Here is an 8,626-nt window from a genome sequence, read left to right as displayed (position 1 = left end):
AACAGCACAAAGAGAGGCTGCTCGGCCCATCGCGCCTGTGCCGGTTCTGTCAAATAGGCAGCTCGGCCCATCGCGCCCGTGCCGGCTCTTTGAAAGAGCCCCTCGACACATCGCGCCTGTGCTGGCTCTGTGAAAGAGCAATCCCATTCGTCCCAATCCCGTGCTCTTTCCGTACAGTCCCGCAAATTTCCCCCTTTCAACGATTGATCCGATTCCCTTTTGAAAGTTATTATTGAATCTGCTCCCACCGCCCTTTCAGGCAGTGAATTCCACATCAGAACAACTCGCTCCCCAAAAACATTCTCCTCATCTACATCTGGCTCTTTTCCCAATTCTATTCAATCTGTGTCATCTGGTTACCGACCCTCCCGCCAGTGGCAACAGTTTCTCCCCATCGACTCCATCAAAACCCCTCCTCATTTTCAACCCCTCCATTAAATCTCCCCTTAACCGTCTCTGCTCTAAGGAGAACAATCCCAGCTTCTCCAGACTCTCCCGGTAACTGAAGTCCCTCATCCCCGGTACCATTCTGCTAAATCTCCCCTGAACCTTCCCTGCTCCAAGTAGAGTAATCCCAGCTTCTCTATTCTCTCCTCATAAATATTATTTTTTATTAAGTGTGTTGTGCTGGGTATTTGGAAGCTGTAATTCGCTGAGTAGAAAGCAGTGGGAGGATAAGTCTGCAGATTGATTTTGGGACATGGAGAAGACGGCGATCGTGGATTCAGACAAGGGATGGAGGTGGTCTTTGAGACCGTGCGTGTTCTGTTGTAAGATCTCTGTGTGTGTCTTGTTCCAGCCGTTCCCATTTGTACCTGTGACCTGACTGGCGGATTCTATCAACTCGACTGCTGCTGTGACCCTGACTGTTCCTCCCCGGACATCAATGTCTTCTCCACCTGTCTGCCGGGCAGTGAACCGTATGTTTCTGTTCGTATGTTACTGCATTGGCTCCCAGTCCGGCAACGTCTCGATTTTAAAATCCTCATCCTCGTGTACAAAACCCTTCATGGTCCTTGCCCCCTCCCTACCTCTGTAACCTCCTCCAACCGATTTAATCTCGACCGACAACCCCATGTCACTCCACCCTATCATGGACTGTACCCACCCATTTATCTCCTCCCACAGCACATGTACACTCCACACACAATCATTGCTGGGACATTCATTCCAATTATACACACAGTCAGAAATACAAATCCATACTGGCTCTCCCTGATCAGCTCAAATTTATCCAAATGCTCAGTCACTCTGAACCGAATAACTGAGTCGAGTAACTTCCCCACAACTGACGTTAGACTAATAGGACTATAGTTTCCTCGTTTATTTCTCCTTAATTGAAAATTGCTTGAACAATGTGGTGATGTACTGTGTATAAAGTGATCTCCGCGCACACACTGCACACACATTGAACCTAGCTCCTCTTTCACTGTCTGGAAAAGCCTCGAGCTAAACACAGGCCATAATATGCAGTGTTCCGAGAGGTTCGTTCCTCGGTTGGTTGCTAGGTACTGCAGTATCAGTGATGTCATAAAGCGGTGACGCTTCTATGACGCTATGCCTGAGTATTGTGACATCATAGACGTGCCCTGCAGACCAGGTCCTGGTCCGTGGTTGACCCAGAATCAGCATTTCAAACAGCGCTTCCCCTTCACACATCAGCTTTGGTTTGAATGATGTCTGTAGGAAGCTGTCTCGGGCTCGGAGATACACAAACTTTCCAATGAAGCACTTGGTTCCCGTTTAGGGGAGAGCCAACTTTAAAATGGTGCAATGCCAGACACATCTCACTGGATGAAAGCCCTGTCTCCTTACTCTCCCCCTTCCCCTCCCCTCTTGGGAAGACAGTTACCTGGATGGGTTTAGTGGGTGGATAATGGAGGGAGATCCTATACCAGAAAAAGTGTAATGTCAAGTCCATAGTGCAGCGTCGTGTGATCTCCCCGGACCCCGTCATGTGATGTCTGCTGTACAGCGTCATGTGATCCCTCCACTACTCTGTTATGCGATCTGACTGGTCCATCATGTGACCTCACCGTGTCTCGTCATGTGATGTCTGCTGTACCCCGTCATGAGATCGCCCAGTACCTCGCCATGTGATCTCCCCAGTACCTCGCCATGTGATCTCCCAAGTAACTCGCCATGTGATCTCCCCAGAACCTCGCCATGTGATCTCCCCAGTACCTAGCCATGTGATCTCCCCAGTACCTCGCCATGTGGTCTCCCCAGTACCTCGCCATGTGATCTCCCCAGTACCTAGCCATGTGATCTCCCAAGTAACTCGCCATGTGATCTCCCCAGAACCTCGCCATGTGATCTCCCAAGTAACTCGCCATGTGGTCTCCCCAGTACCTAGCCATGTGATCTCCCAAGTAACTCGCCATGTGATCTCCCCAGTACCTCGCCATGTGATCTCCCCAGTACCTAGCCATGTGATCTCCCAAGTAACTCGCCATGTGATCTCCCCAGAACCGCGCCATGTGATCTCCGCAGTACCTAGCCATGTGATCTCCCAAGTAACTCGCCATGTGATCTCCCCAGTACCTCGCCATGTGATCTCCCCAGTACCTAGCCATGTGATCTCCCAAGTAACTCGCCATGTGATCTCCCCAGAACCTCGCCATGTGATCTCCTCAGTACCCCGCCATTTCATCTCCCCAGTATCTAGCCATGTGATCTCCCGAGTACCTCGCAATGTGATCCCCCATGAACTCGCCATGTGATCGCCCCAATACCTCGCCAGATGATCTCCCCAGTACCTCGCCATGTGATCCCCAAGTACGTTGCCATGTGATCTCCCCAGTATGTGATCATGTGGTGTCCCACTGCCTCACCTTGTGATCTCCCTAGTAGCTCTTCTTGTGAGCGCCCCATTATCTCGCCATCTGATCTCCCCAGCACCCGATCATGAGGATCAGCACGAGAGATTAATAGAATAAATAAAGGTACAAGAAATTGAAAGTGACCTTGTGACTTGGGTTGGAATTTGTTGGGAGGTCGGAGAAGAGAGTAGGAATAAAGGGAATGTTCATTAATTGGCGGGATGTGACAAGTGGTGTCCCCAGGGATCTGTACTGGGGTCTCAGCTTTTCACCATATTTATCAATAACTTGAATGAAGGAATAGAGAGTTGTAGATCCAAGTTTCCAGGTGACACTCAGTTAGTAGGCACAGTAAGTGGTGTAGATGGAAGCAGGAAGTTACAAAAAGACAGTTTAAGTGAATGGACAAACTGTGGCAGATGTAGTTCAATGCGGGGAAGTGTGAGATCATTCACTTCGGATGCAAGAAGGAAACATTGGAGTATTCTCTTAAAATGAGAGACTGGGAACGGTGCAGGAGCAAAGGGATTTGTGTGTCCATGCACACAAATCACCAAAAGCTAGTGCACAGATAAAAAATCACAGACTAATGGAATTTTGGCCTTTATCTCGAGGGCGGGAATACAAACGGGAGGAAGTGATGCCTCAGTTCTACAGAGCCTTGGTCAGAGCCCATCTGGAGTACTGATCCTCACCAAGGATATATTGGCCTTGGAGGGGGGACAGTGCAGATTCACCAGAATGATACTGGAGCTTGAAGGGTTCGATTATGAGGACCAATTGTATAAACTTGGTTAGATTTCCCTTGAGTTTAGAAGGTTGAGGGGTGATCTGATCCAGATATTTAAAATTATAAAGGGATTCGATAGGTTAGAAATATAAACTATTTTCTCTGGTGGGGGAATCGAGAACAAGAGGGCATCAGCTTAAATTTGGAGCTCGGATGTCTAGCATTGAAATCAAGAATCTCTTTTTCACACAAGGGTAGTGGAAATCTGCTTAGGCTGATTGAAGTGGACCCTGTGATATAATAGAAGTTTATGTCCTGTCAGACTTGGACATCTTGTAGATCCATCTTTTAAAAAGGTGGAGGAACTTAGTTGTAAGTTGGATTCCACTCACTTCATCATGAGTCCTCCAATTGCTTGTCTTATCATCGAGATATCAAGGAATAGAAACACTGTGTTTGAAAGAAAGCTGATTTATTCAACACTTGTACAGAATTCTAATACTGTAGTCCAGTGAAATGGGTTATTAACATCAGAAAAAACCTCCAACTGCTAGAATGAACATGGTACAGTCCTGGATGTGATTAACAGCAGTAATAACAGCAGAATCCAACCATGCAGTCATATGTGAACTCGCTGGTGTATTAGTAGGCTGGATGACAGAATGAATCCCTTCCCACACACGGAGCAGGTGAACCGCCTCTCCCCAGTGTGAATACGTTGGTGACTCAGTCGATCCCTCGTTCTTTTAAAGTTCTTCTCACAGTCAGAACATTCAAAGGGTCTCTTATCAGTATGAACATGTTGATGTTCAATGAGGTAGGATGAACGAGTGAATCCCTTCCCACACACGGAGCAGGTGAACAGCCTCTTCCCATTGTGAATATATTGGTGTGTCTGCAGGTTGGATGACTGACTGAATCTCTTCCCACACTCAGTGCAGGTGAACGGCCTCTCCCCAGTGTGAATATATTGGTGTGTCTGCAGGTTGGATGACTGAATGAATCTCTTCCCACACTCAGTGCAGGTGAACGGCCTCTCCCCAGTGTGAGTACGTTGGTGTGTCAGTCGATCCTTTTTTCTTTTAAAGCTCTTCTGACTGTCAGAACATTTTAAAGCTCTCTTATCAGTATGAACAAGTTGATGTGTCAGTAGGCTGGTTGAATGAGTGAATCCCTTCCCACACACGGAGCAGGTGAACGGCCTCTCCCCAGTGTGTCTGTGTCGATGAGTTTCCAGCTGGGACGGGTCATTGAATCCCCTCCCACAGTCCCCACATTTCCACGGTTTCTCCATGGTCCGGGTGTCCTTGTGTCTCTCCAGGTTGGACGATCAGTTGAAGCCTCGTCCACACACAGAACACGTGTACGGTTTCTTCCCGTTGTGAATCGTGCGATGTTTTTTTCAGGTTGTGGAACTGGTTAAAGCTCTTTCCACAATCAATGCACTGGAATTTACAAAAGTCCTCACTGTGAATACAGGATAGAAATTCAGAACAGGCAAATCTCGTTTCTGTGGACCATTCTTCCTGCTCATTCCTCCAGATTGTAAATCCCCGTCCCACACACTCACCCTCCTACCGCTGCTGAAATACAAACCCTCTGCACCATCTCCAACATTTGGGTTGGGTTGGAGGCTTTGAATCTGAGTTGGGAAATATAATTGGAGAAACATGATTCAATTTAGAAACAAAACTATTCAAAATCAAATAACATGGATTTTTGTAATTAATATATTCCTTTCACGCCAAGTGCAAAACAAGTGATGTCTGGGCTGTGGATGAATGTTTGCGCCCGGTTACACAGCGTGTCCCTCTCTCTCCGCTTCAAATGCGCTTCTTTTGGCTCACTGCCTCATTCACACATCCAACTAACTGGAGCCCTTTAAAGCTCCTCTGCAGCCATTGTTTGTCTCTTTACTTGACCCATTACCACCCTCCTTGCCTTGCACCATCATCCCTTTTGTTGCATTATCACCCCTGCCCTCCACCCTCTCACAGACCTTCCCTATTGTTCTTTCCCTCCCCGCCCCCTTTTTCCCTGGCTCTCTACTTGCTTAAAAAAATGTTAATTCTTTTACTTCTTCAAGCTCTGACAAAACTTTAACTCTAACCTGAAACGTTAAGTCTGTTTCTTTCTCCACGGATGCTTCCTGACTTGCTGAGGATTTCCAGCATTTTCTCATTATATTTCATATTTCCAGCATCCGTAGTATTTTGCTTTTGTTTGATTGAACCTCGCACTTCGAAACCCCATCACAGAAATATCAGCAAGAGGGGTTTACAATGTCAGATGACCTTCCCCAGAATGCCCCACGAGGTAGAATATGGTCCAACTCAATTCGAAGAGGTGCAGAGTGCATGCGCGGGAAGCGCCGGTGGCCGGAGCATGCACGGTGCTGATCCCAGACAATGAGTGGGGGAGAGCGGAGTCTCAGCAACACCGAATGCGGCTCAGACTCCGAATCAGAGACGGGGGGCCAGGCGGACCGGCGGGTCGGGGTCCCGTGACACCATTAAACGCCTCACCCAGCCCCTCCCCTTTTCTACCCGCCGCTTCCCGGTTTCTTCTCCCGTTTCCACCGAGTCCGACTCACCACAAACTGCAAGACAGCGGCGCTCCCAGAATGCAGGGCGGGCCTGGGGAGCATGCGCATTCTGTTCGGGAAATCAGCGCCTTGGAGAGAGAGAGGGATTTCTGGGGCTCGGGGGAATGTGGGGCCTCCGGCCGCCATTAGTCACCGGGCGTCGGTCAGTGTTTTATTGCCGACGTCGCGCACATAAGCGTTTCCAGAAATATGGACTGAGGAATTGAGAGCCGGTTTGCTAAACAGACACTGACCGTACAGTTTAGAACAGTGTTTCACAAACTTTTTTCCTCGTGACCCAGTGGAAGGCAAACACTTCCCACAGGATCCAAAACAATAACAACTTCTGACTGGAGTTTTCATCAAATCCCAATAAAGGTCAGTACATGCTCGCTCTTCACTTCACTTCAAGTTATAACTAAATTTAGATATCGACGTTACTTGAAAGACATTTTAAATGCAGTATGAATACAGTAAATAAAAGATAAGGTTGAGTTTCACTTAAATAATGTGCCTGTTGTTCATGACCTCGTTCCAATCTGGATCACAAGATGAAAGCTCTACACCCATATCAGGTGCGCTGTTGAATCGGTTTCTTTCTCTTTTTTTTAACCATCTCACAGTCGAAAATCACAATTCGCAGATGTAGGTTGTTGTGAATGGCAGCAACAACGCAACGTTTATCTTACTTAACAGTGGATATTCTTTGAAAGCACTGATCCAAAAAGTGACAAACTAAATGACTTGTGGCGTGTTTTCAGTGTGCTCACAGGTGAGTCTCACCAGCTCGTTTTCTTGCTCAGGCATCAAGTTTAACTTCATTACTGATTCAGAATTTTCGAAAGCAAAAAGGATCTTTCACACAATGCTTTTCCTTCAAATTTGCAAATCCCTCTGCAGGGAAGTAGCGATCAAAATGGTCAGACAGAGCAGCGAGGTGTAACTCTATGTCACATTTCATTTCATTCCCTTTATCTTCATTGATGCTGTTCTCCTCAATATGTTGTAACAGTGTTGGGAACATGGAATAGCTCGGGCGATTACTTTTCAGTCGGGCTTGCCACAGTTCTAATGACTTTTGGAATGCTTGTATCTGTTCACAATGTCGAAACAAATCATTGCCTCTTCCTTGCAACTTCAAATTCACATCGTTTAAAATTGAGAACATGTCAGCCAGGTATGGCAACTTCATTAACCACCTGTCATCGTAAAACAAATTGGCCAAGTTCGACTGTTTCTCTGCCAGAAAAATATTATTCTCTTCCCTGAGGTCATACACCTTTGTAAGCACCCTGCCCCGTGACAGCCATCGTACTTCAGTGTGGAACAGTAAATGAGTAAGCTCAGCTCCCATTTCTGAACATAATGCTTCAAAAAGCCTGCAGTTCAGAGAGCTTCCTTTAAATAAATTGACAATTTTCACTACTTCCTTCAGTACTGCCATAAGTTCAGGGGCAAATACCTTGGACGCCAAACCTTCGCGGTGAATGAAACAGTGATTCCAAACATCATTACCAGCTGCCTCAGGTATTGTTCTCACGACTCTGCTATTTCTACCTGTCATACTTGCTGCTCCATCAGTTGGAATTCCTTTACAATTAGCCCAGTCCAATTTGTATTTTCCATCGACACACTCATGCAGTGCTTCGAATATCTGTGCTCCTGTTGTATTTGTTGGTAAAGTTAGACAACACAGCAAACCTTCCATGAAGTCACCTTGCCCGACATATCTCACAAAAACTAACAGTGTTGCACAATTTGAAATATCAGCACTCTCGTCAAGTTGGAAAGCAAAATCCCCGGCTGACTGTAACCGAGTAATCAGCTTGGCTTCTAACTGCTCAGCAATAGAACATAATCCTCGATAAATTGTGTTATCACTGAGAGGAATGCTTCTCAATCTTTCTGCAGGCTTCTCATTGAAGATTGTACGCACCATATCCAGAGATGCTGGAAGAATAAGTTTTGTCTCCATTTTTTCTTTTGCCACACGTTAGGCGACCAAATATGACGCCAGTTGTGTCTTATCAGTCAGAGCAGTTGACCGATTAAGAACTTGTGCTGATAACTTTAATTCCTGTTGCTTCCTTTGAAAATATTCAAGCGGGTGATCAAAGAATTCCCCATGTTCTGTTTCTAAATGTCCTTTCAACTTTGAAGGTTTTAAACACTTCTTTGCAAGTCCCTCGACAAATAACACACTGGAGCTTTGGATCATGGTTTGCGTTTGCAAAAATAATGGAACCTCATTTCAAAAAAGCCTCTCGATACTGCCTCGTCCACGATTTGATTTTCTTCTTAGTGGGCTGTTCAGATCAGGTGGACATGGCAGAAGTACGTCCGTCATTACTTGAACTTTCTGTTGCAGATGACGTACTTACACACCGTTCTTTTATTGTCGGATGTCGATGGGTTTGAGAACTGTGTTTCCGAACTTCTTTCACTTGTTACAAAATGATCCATTTTGGGGAATTAAAGTTTGATGACTAA

General features: G+C 46.3%; 1 pseudogene; it reads right to left on the bottom strand.

Moving 5' to 3' along the window:
• Window positions 1–4,171: 4,171 nt before the first annotated feature.
• LOC137317965 (protein FAM200A-like) lies at window positions 4,172–8,354 on the bottom strand (annotated as a pseudogene).
• Between the last annotated feature and the right edge of the window lie 272 nt (window positions 8,355–8,626).

This window comes from Heptranchias perlo, unplaced genomic scaffold (genome assembly GCF_035084215.1).
Source record: "Heptranchias perlo isolate sHepPer1 unplaced genomic scaffold, sHepPer1.hap1 HAP1_SCAFFOLD_64, whole genome shotgun sequence".
Lineage (NCBI taxonomy): Eukaryota > Metazoa > Chordata > Chondrichthyes > Hexanchiformes > Hexanchidae > Heptranchias > Heptranchias perlo.
Note: the sequence above shows the minus strand (reverse complement) of the source record. Positions and strands in the feature narration are given on the sequence as shown.